At 43.2% G+C, this 17030-nt stretch overlaps 1 protein-coding gene across 1 annotated transcript in view; it reads right to left on the bottom strand.

Annotated features, from left to right (window-relative positions):
* The window catches only part of SEC16B (SEC16 homolog B, endoplasmic reticulum export factor), a 49460-nt gene extending 47874 nt beyond the window's left edge, over window positions 1-1586 (bottom strand). The window contains exon 1 of the mRNA XM_037022349.2: window positions 1526-1586. The gene's annotated coding sequence lies outside the window, so the exon portion shown is untranslated. The remainder of the gene's footprint in view (window positions 1-1525) is intronic.
* Window positions 1587-17030: the final 15444 nt, after the last annotated feature.

Consider the following 17030-nt stretch of genomic DNA (forward strand, 5'->3'; position numbering starts at 1 on the left):
CAGACCTCACATGGCCCTCCTCTCCTTTGATACCAATGTCAGAGGTGGGTCACATCTTTGCCCTTCTGTGACATGTGGTGTAGAAGGAGGGCTCCACAGCAATGCACCCACAAAGATGTTGCTAACAGTCCTGTAATGCACACTGTCTTAGATTATGCCCCTGGGGGCGACTCAGAAATCATTTGGGAAAATGCCAATTGAGGAAAAGAAGGAACTTGAAATTAGTCCACCAATCCCTGCATTTCAGCAACAAAGGCAAAAATTGGGAAATAACTCTTATTGATCAATGACCGATACAGTTTACATAATTAAAACACCAGAAAGTTCACTATATATACTCACTGGCCATATTTTCTGTATTGAAATGAGGTATATGAATGTACTTAGATGGATCTTAATTTTATGAACAGTGACACATCACCTGGGGGAACCATAGAAAATTCAAGCTGTCAATCACCATAAAGCTGTATATCAAATAGATAATGTATACATTAGAAGGCTTATATTGTATGTATTTATCCACTGCACTGAACTGAGCGGAAGTTCTAGATTTAAACTTAAATGGGGAAAAGGCCTGATTTAGGTAAAATTTCTGAATTACAGAATTGTTTTTAAAATAACTTTTTAAAAAGAAATGTTGTTCTTTTACTTTCAACTACAAAAACAATCTGAAGCACAGCCCCAATTTTTTTTTTATCCTAGAAGGATCTTTAATTCAACTCATCATTTTAGATAGAAAGCTCCACCCCTTAAACTCCATTCCATAGAGCTTCAAAGTGATAGGAAACTTGCCCAAGGTCACACAAAATAAGTTAGGGGCATGGCTCTCAAGAGACTATCCCACAACATCATGCTGTAAATTTTAAAAATAGATTCTGCCTCATCTGACTTGTCATGACTACAAAAGACACTCATAGTTACCATACTCTTGCTCTGTACACAGGGGACCTCCTTATATTTAGACAAAGAATATGCTTTGTTAAATACGATCTGTATTTGTCTTCTTATCTTATGATTTACTCTCCTTTATCTTGTTAATAATTACTCAACTAGATGAAATGAAGGATACAAACAGGCATCAATAAAAAGCAGAATGTAAATAAATGCCAAATGTGGGATGGCCACAGTCAATGCTAAGAGATCAGAAGAGGGAAGTAAATTTAAGGTAGTTCTGAGAAAAGAAATCAATGCCAAAGGCACAGCAAGAATATTCAAAATATGAGGCTCTTACCCAAGAACACTTCTGTTCAGGCTACTATTGACAATACTGGGTCTTAGTTTACATGGGCCCTGTGTCCTGATGTGAAGACAATGTAGCACTCTCATTTTCCATACCTTTCCCTTACTTAAAAAGAGACACATTTGGAAAATGTGCAAAGAGTATATACCCGTATTTGCATAAACCTGCATTTTCTTTGACTCAGACATCTTGGGTAAATTGAGGAAATTATAGATGTCTGTTTGGAACTTAACAACTTAATAAAAAGAGGAAAATGCAGTGATTATTATGCTCCCAATTACATACCTTTTGGTTCTTATAGGCACACTCTTTCCAAAATCAACACATTGGAGGTATTAGCTCACACTTTGCTGAACCAGAACCTATGGCAGAAAACAAATACAAGTGTTGCTTCTTGAAAGAATTTTAAGCTCTATACATTAAACTGAAGTACTTATATGGAACAAACCAAAAGTCTCATGTTTACCTGCCACAAGACTGAGTCAAGTGATGGGAAAACATCTTGAATTCCTCAGGAGAGATTATGCAAAATGTTTTTAAGCAGAGACCTTATATCACAGTGGTTATGTGCACAGGCTATGAAGCGACACTGCCAGGCTGAGGGCCTTGCTCTGCCACTGACGTCAGATGAATGACTGACCATCTCTGGCCCTCAGTTCCTTATCTATAAAATGGGTTAATAATAACATCCTCAGGGGCTGTCATTAAGAGTGATTGAAATATTACAGGTAAAGCTCTTAGAAAAGTGCTACAGTCTATGGTTTATACCTCTAGCCTAATAATAATAATAATAATAATAATAATAATTGTTATCATTATTATTATATAACAAAAATAATTTTATGTAATCCACACAGCAGCTTTATGGAGTAGCTCCTGTTTTCCCCTTTCTTTTATTTATTTTTTTAATTTGTCCATTTTAAACTTTATTTTTCTTGTTATTATTAGTTTGTAGTTCCAGCTCTGGATAGGAATCCTTTGTCAGATAGCTGAAGGAGGGTATTTTCCCCCAGTTTGTGGCTTGCCTTTTCATTTCTTAAGTGTCTTTTGATAAGCAGAAATTTTTAATTTTTATAAAGTCCAATTTATCCATTATTTTTCCTTTAAAATTAGTGGTTTTCAAGTCCCATGAAAGAAATCTTTGCCTATCCAAAGGTTATGAAGATATGCTCTGATTTTTTTCTTCCAGAAGTTTTACAGTTTCAGCTTTCACATTCAGGTCCATGATCCATGTTGAGTTATCTTTGGTAGGGCATGAACTTAGGAACATGCAGACGGAAGTGATGCATAGCACAAGGCATGTGGGAAGGGAGGTCAAACTTCCACGCCCTCTCCCAGCACCAGACTCCAGTACCTCCATGTGATCACAACCCTGGAAGATCCTCCCCTTTCTTTACAAATGAGGAAACAAGAAGCTCACAAAGGGTGAGTAATCTGCTCAAAGTCCCACAGCTAGCAAGGACAGTGCCAGACTTTGAATCCAAGGCTAGAGTAAATCAGGAGCTTGAACTTCTAATCACTGTTAATATTGCCTCCCAACTCAACAGTTCAAAAATATACAACATAGGCCCATTCCTTCATTTGTTCATTCCCTCATTCATTCAATGAGAGCTTACTGTGTGCCAGGCACTGTACCTGGTGCTGAGATGTAGGAATGACTGGGCAGACCAGGAAGGAACTGGTTCACAGAGCCACATGACAGTGAGAAAGACAGACAAGCAAACAAAAACAAATCCACCCTATAACATCAGAAAGAAAATCAGAAAGAGGATAGAAAGTGTTAGGGTCAAGGTAGGAGGCTATTTTAGGTAGGGAGGCAGGGAATTCTTCCCACAGGTGAGATGAATCCAGTGGGGGGGTGTTCTACGGCAAGATCTGGAGGAAAGTGCAGAAGGCAGCAAACTGCAGATGCAAACATCTTGAAGCAGGAACAAGCTTAGCCTCTTGGAGGAGTGAGGAGGCCAGAGATACTGGAGGGAGCTGGTTTGGAGGGAGAAGGTGTAAACAAGCCTCTCAAAGAATAGGAAAGTGAATTAACTAGGGAATTGAGGCCATGTGGCCAGGCAGCACTGAGAACTGTCTTGAGCTCTGTGGTCATAAAATGAAGACCAGGAAGCCAGCTGTGTGTTTATCCAGACACATTCTGACATTGGTGTTTGGAGGCAGATGTGAGTAGGTGAGTAGGGTGTTACTGAGTCTGGGGGTTTGCCAGGTGAAGGCAGCAGAGGTGAGAGGCAAGGGAGTTGAGACTGCCCCCATGGACTCTGGCAGGGTGAAGCGGAAGGCAAGCCCTGAGAGCCATGATGGACAGTGGGAAGGTGTCTGGGTGATGGACAGGTGCACCTGGTGAGGTCAAACAATGGTTGTAGGGGGTTCTAGAGGGAGTGAGCTGGAAGTGAGGAGGTGGTGTCAGAAAACACTGTTTTTGAATTGGGGCAAGTTGACTAACAGCAGAGTTACTGTGAGAGCAGGTGGCTAAGGTGGGAGAGGGACTGTTCAAAGAAAGGAGGTCCAGGATCCAAGAGGCCAGGACATTGCTTGGAACTGGTATTCTCTGATATGGCCACATACTAGAGTGACCTGGGGAACTCTTAAAAATGCACAGGCCTCCAACCCCCAAAGATTCTGGCTCAAGTGGCTGGCAGGCAGTGGGAGAGCCTAGGCTTTTTTAAAAAGCTTCTCAGATAATTTTAAAGTGCAAACAAGGTTGGGACCAACTGATCTAAGTGGGCCAAACACCAAGAGTGAGAACAGAGTGGCAGTGAAGCGGGTGGACATGAGCCAGTGGGGCTCAGAGCTTCACTGGGTAAGGAGTGGCCACAGGCTGGGGGTGACTACAGCATGGGAGGTTTATGGAGACTCAATAGCCTGCCCCTCAAGGCTGGTGGGGAAGGGCCAGGAAGGGACAATGGTCTGGGAATAGCCATGGGGAGCAAAACAGACATCTCCCCCACCACCAAGCCCTGGGACACCTGCAGTGTGTCTCCATGTTCCCATGAGTGAGTCAGGTATCTGTCAGAGCAAAAAGGTGAGGGGTATATTCAGAGAAGAGGTTGAGGACATAGCAGAGGGCTTGGGGGTCCACAGGGTGGGAGATAAAATCAAATAAGGGTGCGTGCAGAGCTGTGTGGGGAAGGAGGGCCTGGGAGTCTAGAACTGAGGTCATTACAAGGGAAGGCACGGCCTTTCAGGGGAAGACAGGTATTCGATTCTCAGAGCCTCCCTTTTGCATGTTATTTAGACTCTTAGGCAGTGTATTAGCTTCTTGGGGCTGGTGTAACAAATTACCACAAACTTGGTGTCTTAAAACATCAACAGGAGTTTATTTTCTCCTAGTTCTGGAGTCTGGAAGTCTGAAATCCGGGTGTCAGCAGGGCCAAGCGGCCTTTGAAGGGGGCAGTCCTTCCTTACCTCTTCCTGGCTTCTGGTGGCCCCTGGTCATCCTTGGCCTTGCTTGGCTTGTAGCTGTCTCGGTCCAATTTCTGCCTTCATTTGTACATGGCCGTCTTCCCCAGGTGTCTGTCCAAACCTCTCTCTACTTACACAGAGACCACTCCATGGTTTAGGACTGCCCTAATCCATCAGGACCTCCTCTTAACTTGATCACATCTACAAAGACCCTATTTCCAAATGTCATGTTCACAGGTACCGTGGGCTAGGATTTTGACGTCTCTTTTTTTCTTTTTTGGTGGCAGTGGGGGTGTAAATTCACAACAGGCAATTCATAGAAGTGTTGTGACAGCCAGGAATAGTTCTTACCAAAAGAATGCAGGCTCTTGGGGCTGCTATTAAATCCTCCGAGAGCCTGTCATGGTGGAAGGGGGCAGCTATAGGCCCCTTTCCAGAAGTCAGTGCCAGATGGGGGAAAGGTAGTCTCCCCAGGCACACTCACTGCTCAGTGGGTCATCCTCAACCATGCCCGAGTGAGAAAACAAAGCTGATTCAGAGGACACCCATCCTCATAAGGGATAAACTGCTCAGGCAAATTCTGCTCATGGAAGGTCAGCAGTATCCCTGAATACACAAATAGCACGGATTTCATGAGAGGCTATAAACTGGTGAGCTAATGAGAGCCTAAAAGATTTCCTGCTAACTCACCATCAGCAGTCAATGCTGGAACTGGAGAAAGATGAAGAAAACAACCTACGTCATGCTACAGAACCAAATTTAGTTAAACAGATAACATGCTCCATCTGTCAGTGACCAAGGATTAAGTGCCAATACTGCAACATGGACACAAGAAAAAAAAGCATAGCACCGTCCTGCAAAGAACTTATCCACCAGTTGGGGAGGTGAAAACACTAGAGCCACATAGTAAAGGCGAGGTGTAGTTGATCATTACATTGTCTGGTGTGGATAGATTTCATAATACAGAAACCCAAATGCAGGAGAGATGAATGATTCCAGCATTACTCAAACTGGGCTCACTGGAGTTTGGTAAGTATATCTTTGGACCCTGGTTTGTGTGCCCCCACTCCTGGACTGGGCCCTAACCTCCAGCCCTCACTCAATGAGATCACCAGCATCTCTGTTTTACAGGTGAAGAGACTGAGGTACACACACATAAAGTGACTTGCCCAAGGTCAGGCAGCCTGTAAGCTTCCAAGTCAGGAACTGACCCCAAGTCTCTAATCCTCAAGTGCATGGCTTTTTCCACAATGCTGTGGAAGGTAAGTAGGATTTGGATAGGTAAGGAAAAACAAGGGGAGAGTTTGATGTGTGGTAAAGAGGATTAATATTTCATTATTACATTTAGCTAATTGGCTCCTGAGAGCCAGCCTGTATCCCCGATTGAGAAGCTGCTGTCAGTCTTCCAGCTCGTAAAAATCTGGGTCAGTGTGAAGAGGATCACAAGGTCTCCTTGTGGCTTTTTTTAACTTACAAAAATAACTTTTAAAGAAAAGGAGAGGATAAAAATGAAAAAAGAGCAGAAATCTTACAAGCTGAAGTTCTATAGGATTAGCGAGGTTATTGACCCTAACTTGGAAGCTGCAGGATCCCTGGTGGGCCACAGGGCTCCCTGGCTCCCTCAGAACTGTGAAAGGTGGCCTGGAATCTACATCAGAAAGTGGACCTGGGCCTTGAGCAGAAACAAGGCAGGAGACAAGCAGGTACTGGTACCACTTCCCCATACCTTCTTTCAAAAGGACATCACCCTTGATCCTCTCTTCAGAGAAGGAAGGGAGAAAGGAATTCAGCAGACGTGTTCCAGCTTCTACCACTGGCCTCACTGGCCTTTGCAATTTTCAGAACAAAAGGAAAGGACGAGGACTCTTTTAAGCGATCATCCTGTGCTACTTCAAAGTGGCACCAACTGACATGTGGATGCTGTTCTTATGAGAAAAAAGATATTCTCAGGGCTGCTTCATGTTTGAGACAAATCTGTAATAATACAAACCCCTGTACAGCTTTCCTATCAACTCAAAGCCACTAGGAATGAAAAAGCCGTAAGTGCCAGAAACTAGGTCTCCCAGGACCTCAGAGTGAGAGGCTTTTGTAAAGCATCCCACTGTGATATTGTGTCAAAAGCCGTTGGAGGCAAGATGGGTACTTCCTGCACAAAGCCCCATGCAGGGCAAAAAGGGTCAGATACAGGTCTGGGCTCTAAGGGTGTGTCTCTAACCCAGAGCTCCAGTGACAGCAAACGTTCAGTAAATGTTGAACATCACTGAAGGATATGACTAACGTGTATGATGCATCATGAGCTATACAAATGCATGGCTCTCGGAGGGCTAAACTGCATGCCGTGGGAGTTTCTAGCAGAGCTACATCAACACAGACTGGTTTCACTAAGGCTGAGCCTTCAGCCAGGTCCTGAGTGGATACAATGTGCACAGAAAGGGAGTGACTGGTTCCTGGTGCAGAAATTCATTTCTTCAGGAGCTGGGCATGCACCCCAGACACAATGGTGAGCAACGACACCAGGTCCCTGCTTTCACAGAGCTTGGAGTCCAGCAATCAACTTCCCTAGGATAGAGGGTACTGGTGGGTCATGACGAAAGCTGACATTTGGATAGGTCATTTTTAGGTCCTAGGATGTGCCAGGCACTGTGCTAAGGGCTTCACAAGTAGATCCTCACTACAACTCCAGGAGAGGGGGTTAACTATTACCACCATTTTAGGGAGTGGAAGCTGAGCCCACATGGCTAATTAGTGGTGAAACCAGATTTCAAATCCAGGGCTGCCTGGCTCATGGGCCATTCTCTTTCCATGATACCCCATGGGAAATGAGACCGGGTGAGGCTGTATGGTGGAGTGTTAGAAGCCAAGTGAAGCGGTTCCTAATTGCCATGGAGGAGATAAGAAATTACTTGTTATCAGTTCTCTCCTCCTGCCATCACCATACCCCCTCTGCCAAAGTACCCAGGGATACACACAAAATTCAGATACTCTAGGCAAGAACTTCTCTCTCCCTCCAGATCTCCATAGGTTTTCTTGCCATAGTAAACTGCAATGGCCATCTTGAAAGGAAATGTCAGAGTCCTATTTTCCTCTCTGCCTTATACCCAAAACCTATGACAAGAAGCCATAAGAAACCAGTCCCCCTAGTGTTTCTCACCTGGCCCCTATACTGGCCCTGTTCAGTTTTCCTAAAATCCATGCAGAGATCCAGAACACCCCAGTTTTGGAGGTGGCATCTCACCACCCAAAACATCCAAAGGAGAAGAGATTCTTGCAAAGTTCTCTTTACCTTTAGTTCGCCACCTTCACAGGGAGGAACAAGGGAGAGTGGAGAGGTGTCTGCACAGCCTCCAGCTCCCCCCAGGACAGGGGGCTGTTCCCTGCCCTCAGTCCTCTCCTTCATTTCTGAGTTGGGAAATACTGCTCCCTAATGAGATCAGGATCACGAAGAACAAGATGAAGGTCAACCCACTTTGAAGACACAGAACGGAAAATGCTACAATAAAAGTGGGAAATCGTTACGTTCATATGGATATCTGCTCATCACCTTCAAATCACTCCCAGAAACATCCTTCATTTGAATCTCTCACAATAGTTAGGCAGGTTTTGATGTTGATATTATCTCTTATTTTTTTTGAATGATGAGGAAACTGCGGTACATAAAAGAGAAGTGACTCCATAAAGTCAAAGGCAAAACATACAGCTGTACCCTCCAAGCTCAAATTCTCTGCTCTTTCCTCTCCCCCAGATCCACTAGGTCGCCTGATTTGGACAAAGATGACAGATAGGGTACAGAGAGGTTAATGGCCACTCTCCATGGTGTCATCCTCTAAGATTAAGGACTCAAAATAGTTTGGGGACCCATTAGGAACTCAAAAACTCAAATAGTTTGAATTTCATTTATAATCTCCTATGAATCTGTCCTCCAACAATATTAAGTTTTTGTCTTATATTTGGTTTTGATCTGAGCAAACTTTGAGACTGATAAGTTCCATAGACTTACACATTCCTTGTAAAGAAGTGCTATTTTTACTTTGCCCTAAAATAATTTCTTTAAAATGATAAAGTTCTCCTAAGTTCTTATGCTCTGGGATTTATTAAATTCATGTTTTTGTCCTATGATTTTCATTATTTTATAGATTTCAATCATAGTTCTCTCTCTGTCTCTGTCTTTCCAGAATGGAGAGCTAAATTCTTTCATCATTCCTCACAAAGAACTCCCTCTGGTCTCTGGATCAATTAGGTGTCTTTCTCTAGACCTTGACTGGCTCCATATGTCTTTGAGCACATCTGATTATCAGGCCCCCATCACTTTGCCATTATTCTCTATAACAAAGCACAATGACTTCAGCTAAAATAAAATGCAGGAATATTTGAGAGGCACCTCTAAAAATCAAATAATTCCTTTGCTCCATGTCAGCTGAGCATATGCTAAAAAATATATACATTTTGCTTCAACTCTGAAATGAATTAAACACACTGGTAGGCAACGTTGTAATCTATTATGAAAATGACAATTTGCAAAGTACTTTCAGCTCCTCTGACCCTTATATAAACCATGCAAGGGAGAAAAAAAATTATTATATTCTTTTTTCACATTGGAAAAGTAAAAAGATGCGTCTAACCCAAATTCAAACAGCTGGAATTAGAGCCCCAGCCATTGGCCCTACATCGAGAGAAAGGTGCTTTATCCACTATGCAAGACAGCCTTCCCCCCTCCCTTCCTTCCTTCCTTCCTTCCAACCACTGTGATTTCTTTTAAATCACCAAGCTATCCATTGTTGAGCCTCATTTACTGGTCCACAGCACAGTCATGAAATATTCTATTGAAAGAAAAGATGTTTAACCTTGGTCTAGCCCCTCTTCCCCTCCCACTCTACATGCCCAGCAGGGGCAATCTCAGCCACATCACAGGCATCAATACCACCTCCATGCAAATGACTCCAGTTTCTACCTCTGGGCCACACCTCTCTCCTGAGCACCACAGGTAACCAGAATGCACACTTGACATCTTCTGGATGTCTCAATATGTACAAACATCATCGTCTCCCTGCATCACGTTCCCCTCCACTGCCAAAACCCAACTCTCTTTTGATGCTCCTCCTCTCAAGTTCCTGTCCAGGAACCTAGGAGTCATCAGGACATTTCGCTCCTTCCCCTAGCCCTGCCCCTCTCTCCCATCTAACACCAAGCCCTTTTGCTTCTACCTCCTGCATAGCTCTCCATTATGTCCACCTCTCACCTAAGCCCAAGATACCGCCATCTCTCAGGTGGACGTTCGTGGACGTTTAATTGCTCTATTCCCCCCCCAATGCTTTCTTGCCACGATAGCTAGAGGGATTCTTCCAAAATGCCATTCTGGTCAGGCAGCCCCCACCCACCCCTGCTTAGGGAACTTCAGTGGCATCTCGTTGCTTTTAGGGTAAATGCAAAACACTTACAGCTGGTCACAAATCCCTGCCTAACCTGGTCCCCATCTCCAGGCTCATGTCACTAAACACATCTTCCTTGCTCAAGCCCCACTACCTCCTTTCAGCCCTTTGTACTGGACATGCTTTCTTTGCTGCAGGGTCCTAGAACACTCTTCCCTTTCTTCTCTGCCTATTTAAATGCCTACAATTAAATTCCTAGAAACTCAAAGTTTCAAGGGTCCTTCCTCAAGGAAACTTCTCTTGATCTCCCATACTTAAAGCCCACAGCCCTGGCTTGGCATGGTTTTGTAAACTTAATTAATGTCTGTCTCCCTGACTAGATTTGTAAACTTTTGCCCACCATCATATCCCCTGTACTGTGCTGAGCTTGGCACACATTGTTACATAAAATAATAAGCCCATGGGGATAAAATGAAAGTTCCTATGACCAGGATTCTCACCTGGCCCTGGCTGGCTGGCTCACTACACACATGTGGGCAATATGTTGCTACTGACTCTATATAAAAGAGCTCTGCCCTGTGCTATGGGTGACATGATGGCATGGCTGCAAGGCAGCAGGAGAGCAGAGCAGAGACTAGAGTGGTGGCAGTGCTGAGGACAGAGGCCCAGAGGATGGCTATGCAGGCTGGGAGGCTGAGGCAGAGACCAGCTCACTGTGGAAATAACATTGGGTATAACCCTTTCACCCCAAGAAAGTTCTACTGTCATTTCTTTGGTCACATTGAATCCATAGTGAACTTGCCCAGGGCTGAAACCCATTGGCAAGACAATTGGCATAGTCGGCAGGATTCATTGATGACCAAGGAAAAAGAACAGGGTACCCTCATGGAAGGAGTGTTTCAACAGGCTTCCCTCAAGGACAGGGAGAAATTTGAGTGTCCCCTGTGGACATGTGGTACTGTGAAGAGGTGGAGGACTTGGGTCCATCCCAAGAGAAAGCTGACTGAAATGGCATCACTATGAAGTGCTGTGCACAAGAGGAAGCAGCACAAGAAGGAGCAGCGGCCTGAGAAGCAGCAGCACGCAGGCTGCCAGGTGCCGTGGGGCAAGAGGATGTAGTGGAGCCATCAGCCCCAGAAATGGAGGAGCGGAGGTTCGATGAACAAGTGGGGCCGGAGGCCCTGCCAGTGCCGGAGGCATCAGCCCCTCCATGATTGAGAGAGACCCCACCTGGTTGAAAGCTGGTGGAGAGCCAGAAGGACTCGGCAACCATGGGTTCTTTCGGGAGAGGTGCAGCCGCCTCCCCAGGAGCACTCCACGCTCTGCTTCTATCCTCAGGCTCAAGTACAAAAGGAAATACAGTCTGCTTCTCGAAGGAAGAATTTAAAGGGCCCATGAAGGTCACGAGGACCGAGATGTGGGTTGGTTTGAAAAGGCAGGAGCAGACCGAAAGAAATTGGACTGGAGCTGTGGCAACTTAAACCAGAGCAATGGTTCCAGCTGCTGAGGATGAAGCAGAAGGCAGAGATAAAGCAACAAGACCACTTGTTTGTCTGCAAGACTTTTTGCTGGAGAGGCTGGAGGTGGGTATTGTAAGGCCACCCATGGTCCTTTTGATTAACTCCTTTGAATAGAACTGATTGGAATACAGCCAGGGTGACCACTTGGTGGCAATGGATCTCCTCAGGCTTGAGGGTTATTATAATTTGCTGGAACTGGTTTGAATATAGCCAGGATGCAATGGATCTCCTCAGGTTTGAGGGTTATTACAATTTGTTGTAATTTTTGTTATTTGTATATTGTGATAGCCTCTGTTGTTATTATGAAATTTGGTTACAATGCTCCAGCTTTCTCGCACAGGGACCACTGCAGATGATTGAGGGCACAGAGATTGAGAAGAGAGAATCCTGGAGGGTTGGAATGTGGATAAAATGAAAATTCCTGTGGCCAGGATTCTCACCTGGACCTGGATAGCTAGCTCACTACACACATGTGGGCAATACGCTGCTATTGACTCTATATAAAGAACTCTGCCCAGTGCTCTGGGCAATATGGTGGCATGGCTGCAAGGCCGCAGGAGAGCAGAGCAAAGCAGAGGCTGGAGTGGTGGCAGTGCCAAGGTCAGAGGCCCAGAGGACGGCTGTGCAGGCCGAAAGGCCCAGAGGCAGAGACCGGCTTGCTGCATGCAGACTCACTCTGAGTGGATTGGGTTTTAGTGATTGACCTGCCTGCCACCATGGAAATAAAGTGGGGTATATTACTTTCACCCCAAGGAAGTTCTACCATCATTTCTTTGGTCACATTGAATCCATAGTGAACTTGCCCGGGGCTGAAACCCATTGGTAAGACAGCCCACTAATAAGGGAATAGTTGTATATGATAGACATCCTCATTATGGACTACTCAGCAGCTGTTAGAGAGAATGTGCTAAGTCTGTATTTACCTATATGAATGATCCCATACATATTATTGAATAAATACAGTACATTACAGAACAGTATATGTACTGTGATTGGTTACTTTTAAAACTTGTGCATCTTCATATAAATAAAAAACGAACCTCTGTGTACATGTATTTAAAAAGGCCTGCATGACTAACACCAAACTGCTTACAGTAGTTTCCCGGGAGAATCGAAACAAGACAGGATACAGAAAAACAGAACAGTATCTACTCATAAACTTCTTGCTGGTTTGACTATTTCAGTGACCATGTGGAAGTGTTATAATTTTTTTAATAATGCCATTTAAAAGATAATGCTGCAATTCACACTAAAATTCAAGAAACTGACCAATTCCAAATATAGCCAAAAAAAATTCTTTCCTAAACCACTTTGTGTATGATTCCTCGACTATGGTAAAGTTCCAGAAACTGGTATTATTTCCAGCCCAGACCTTCAATCTAGCAATAAGCTGTGATGAAGAAGTAAATGGAAGAGAACAATTAGACATGCCAGTATTAGTTTTTTAAATTAGCTCTTTCCCTCATATGACTTTTATAAATACTTTTGAAAATTCACTGCTCTTTGACTCACTTATGCAATCTTGGAAGGAAAAATAAAAGAAAAAATAGCATGAACTTTTCTTAGTTTACATAGTGTTTTTGTTAAAAAAAATGTAATTTAAACTCTTGGAAAAAAACATAGGCAAAAACCTCTTAGACATAAACATGAGTGACCTCTTCTTGAACATATCTCCCCAGGCAAGGAAAACAACAGCAAAAATGAGCAAGTGGGACTACATTAAGCTGACAAGCTTCTGTACAGTGAAAGACACCATCAATAGAACAAAAAGGAACTCTACAGTATGGGAGAATATATTTGAAAATGACAGATCCTATAAAGGCTTGACATCCAGAATATATAAAGAGCTCACACGCCTCAACAAACAAAAAACAAATAACCCAATTAAAAAATGGGCAGAGGAACTGAACAGACAGTTCTCTAAAAAAGAAATACAGATGGCCAACAGACACATGAAAAGATGCTCCACATCGCTAATTATCAGAGAAATGCAAATTAAAACTACAATGAGGTATCACCCCACACCAGTAAGGATAGCTGCCATCCAAAAGACAAACAACAACAAATGTTGGCAAGGCTGTGGAGAAAGGGGAACCCTCGTACACTGCTGGTGGGAATGTAAATTAGTTCTACCATTGTGGAAAGCAGTATGGAGGTTCATCAAAATGCTCAAAACAGACCTACCATTTGACCCAGGAATTCCACTCCTAGGAATTTACCCTAAGAACGCAGCAATCAAGTTTGAGAAAGACAGATGCACCCCTATGTTTATCGCAGCACTATTTACAATAGCCAAGAATTGGAAGCAACCTAAATGTCCATCGGTAGATGAATGGATAAAGAAAATGTGGTACATATACACAATGGAATACTATTCAGCCATAAGAAGTGGAAAAATCCAACCATTTGCAGCAACATGGATGGAGCTGGAGAGTATTATGCTCAGTGAAATAAGCCAAGCAGAGAAAGAGAAATACCAAATGATTTCACTCATCTGAGGAGTATAAGAACAAAGGAAAAACTGAAGGAACAAAACAGCAGCGGAATTACAGAACCCAAAAATGGACTAACAGGTACCAAAGGGAAAGGAACTGGGGAGGATGGGTGGGCAGGGAGGGATAAGGGGGGGGAAGAAGAAGGAGGGTATTAAGATTAGCATGCATAGGGGGGAGGGAGAAAGGGGAGGGTGGGCTGTACAACACAGAGAGAACAAGTAGTGATTCTACAACATTTTGCTAAGCTGATGGACAGTAACCGTAATGTGGGTTTTAGGGGGGACCTGATATAGGGGAGAGCATAGTAAACATAGTATTCTTCATGTAAGTGTAAAGATTAAAAAAAAAAAGAAAGAAAGAAAGAAAAGGGGGATTACTCGATAGGATAAAACTATTGGTAAATCAAAGATCAACACATGCTTTAAACATCCTTAATGATGATCACTTAAAGGGTGTCAGATGATCAGCTATGGAGGTACTCTTTTCTGATAATATTCCTTTCTCTTAATAAAAAAAAAATTTAAATAAAAGCAGTTCCTGTGTGCTGACCTCCAGTGAGTTCTACACAGTGGTATAGAGGGCATGTCAAAGTGTGGGCAAAGGGTCTGTTTGTTTCTATGCAGAAGTTCAAGGCCTAGCTTGGCTACCCAGAAAATGAACTAAGATACGATATGAGGAGGAGCTTCCGGCATCAGCACTCTCTGGAGGACTTGTGCCGGGGGACGATCATCAAAAAGCCTCCACAGGGATCCGGACGATGCTGCGGTTGTGGCTGCGTCCACCCCACCGTTTCCTGGGCTTGCCATTGGAATGAGGAGGGAGATGTCTAGGCTGGCATGTGCATACAGTGAGACAACGAATTTGACCAGATCTGTACTGTTGGAACTCAACCAGGAGTTGGGAGGGGTGCAAGTTGTAGCACTCCAAAATCTTATGACTATAGACTATCTACGGTTAAAAGAACATATGGGATGTGAACAGATCCCAGAAATGGGTTGCTTTAATTTGTCTGATTTCTCTCAGACTGTTCAAGTACAGTTGGAAAATATCCATCATATCATAGACAAATTTTCACAAATGCCTAGGGTGCCTAAATGGTTTTCTTGGCTTCACTGGAGATGGATGGTAATTATAGATTTGCTTTGTTTATGTCACTATATTCCTATTATGTTAATATGTGAGCACAAGTTAGTTAGTAGTTTAAAACCTATACATGCTTAAGGTACTCTACAAGAAGATATGTCAAAGAAATAATCAATCCTCCCATGTTTTCTTCCATATGCTACCTCTATAGCTTTTCTTCTTCCTTCCTAATTACAACCCTTAAATAGAATTCGTGCCTCATATCGAATTTACCAAGTATCATAATTCCTCCAGGTGGTAAAGATACCTCGAGACAAGTGCTGGGCATAGAAGCCACAGGGCATAAATCTGCAAAGAAGTAAAAAGCTAACCTTTTCAAACAATATGGCTTCTCTCTCACTTACCAACTTTACATTTCCCTGTATGGCCCCGGAAGATGACTGTTTAGCCAGAGATGGGTAAGATTCCTCAAGGGAGGAACAACCTAAGACAGGCACAGTTGCAGGGGGGCCATCAGGTGAGAAATTGGGGATCAACAGAGGGGAGGCTCAGAACCTCACCCCCCTGCCTTGAGAGAAATCTTCTGCATCTGTGGATGTTTTGCTGCCCTTGTCTAGCTTGGATTAATACTTAGTCCATAGGCACACACCTGATCATCTACATTTGCCCTCTTACAGCACTAAACTATGTTTTCTACCTTTATCTTGCATCTACCTACCACTTCAGCATTTTATTAAAAATAAAAATAATAATAATAATAAAGGGAGAAATGTGGGATCCACATATAAATCAAGCATAAAAATCAAACGAATATTCATATTTGACCTGATTGTTTATAGTTCATAATGCATGATCAAAACCGAAAGTTTCTGTGATGAATGCCCTTGTACTGTTCACCATGTAAGAACTTATTCACTATGTAAGAATTCGTTCACCATGTAAGAACTTGTTTGTTATGCTTCAGAAGATTGGAGACTGATGAGAATTAGGCTTGAGATGGATTAATGATTGTACATTAAGCATTGACCCCCCTATACTGAATTTTATTGTTGTTAACCATTTGATCAATAAATATGAGAGATGCCCTCTCAAAAAATAAATAATTAATTAATTAAATTTTCAAAAAAAAAAAAAAGAATTCATTCACCATGTAAGAACTTGTTCATTATGCTCCAGAAGATTGGAGACTGAGCCCCCTATACAGAATTTTATTGTTGTTAACAACCATTTGATCAATAAATATGAGAGATGCCCTCTCAAAAAAAATGTAATTATGTGAAGACACTTTTATTTTCCTTCACTTGCCAAATAAATCTTTTGTCTTTCCCATAACTCAGATAGAACAGAAAGCTTTCTAAAGCCACACAGATCGTAGAGGAAGGAGCAGGGACAATTACACTGGTGATGTGGAGACAGAATTATTCCACCACCAGGAGAACAAAACCTCCCTTGGGTTGTTGAGAGAAGCATGTGCAGGTGGACAGGCCAGAGTGAGTGAAAAAGAAGAGGCAGGTGTGGGGGAGTAATTCCCGAGCTGCCAGCCCACACGGGAGAACTGGGGAAAGTCTACTGACATAGGTGAATGCTGTCACTGGGCACCACACTGATTCTTTTTTCAGACTAACTAATGGCTCAGATGGTGGAACCACCAAACGATGACTAGAATATGAGTCAAATGCTTTCAAATCGAGTCATTCCAATGAAGCAGGAACATGACCAAGCAGGGAGTAGGTCATTAGAGACTCTAACCAACACTTGTTAAACCTGAGGACACTCGCTCTCCTTAATGACCGCCACTTTCGATCTAAGTCATCGTGATGTTAGTGAGGTGGGGACAATGATCTTTATTACCAGTGACACCTACTCTTCGACTCTGAACAGGTGGGAAAGGTAGTTCCCAGCTGGGCTTCCACACTTT

This window comes from Manis javanica, chromosome 11 (assembly GCF_040802235.1).
Source record: "Manis javanica isolate MJ-LG chromosome 11, MJ_LKY, whole genome shotgun sequence".
In the NCBI taxonomy this organism is placed as follows: Eukaryota; Metazoa; Chordata; class Mammalia; order Pholidota; family Manidae; genus Manis; species Manis javanica.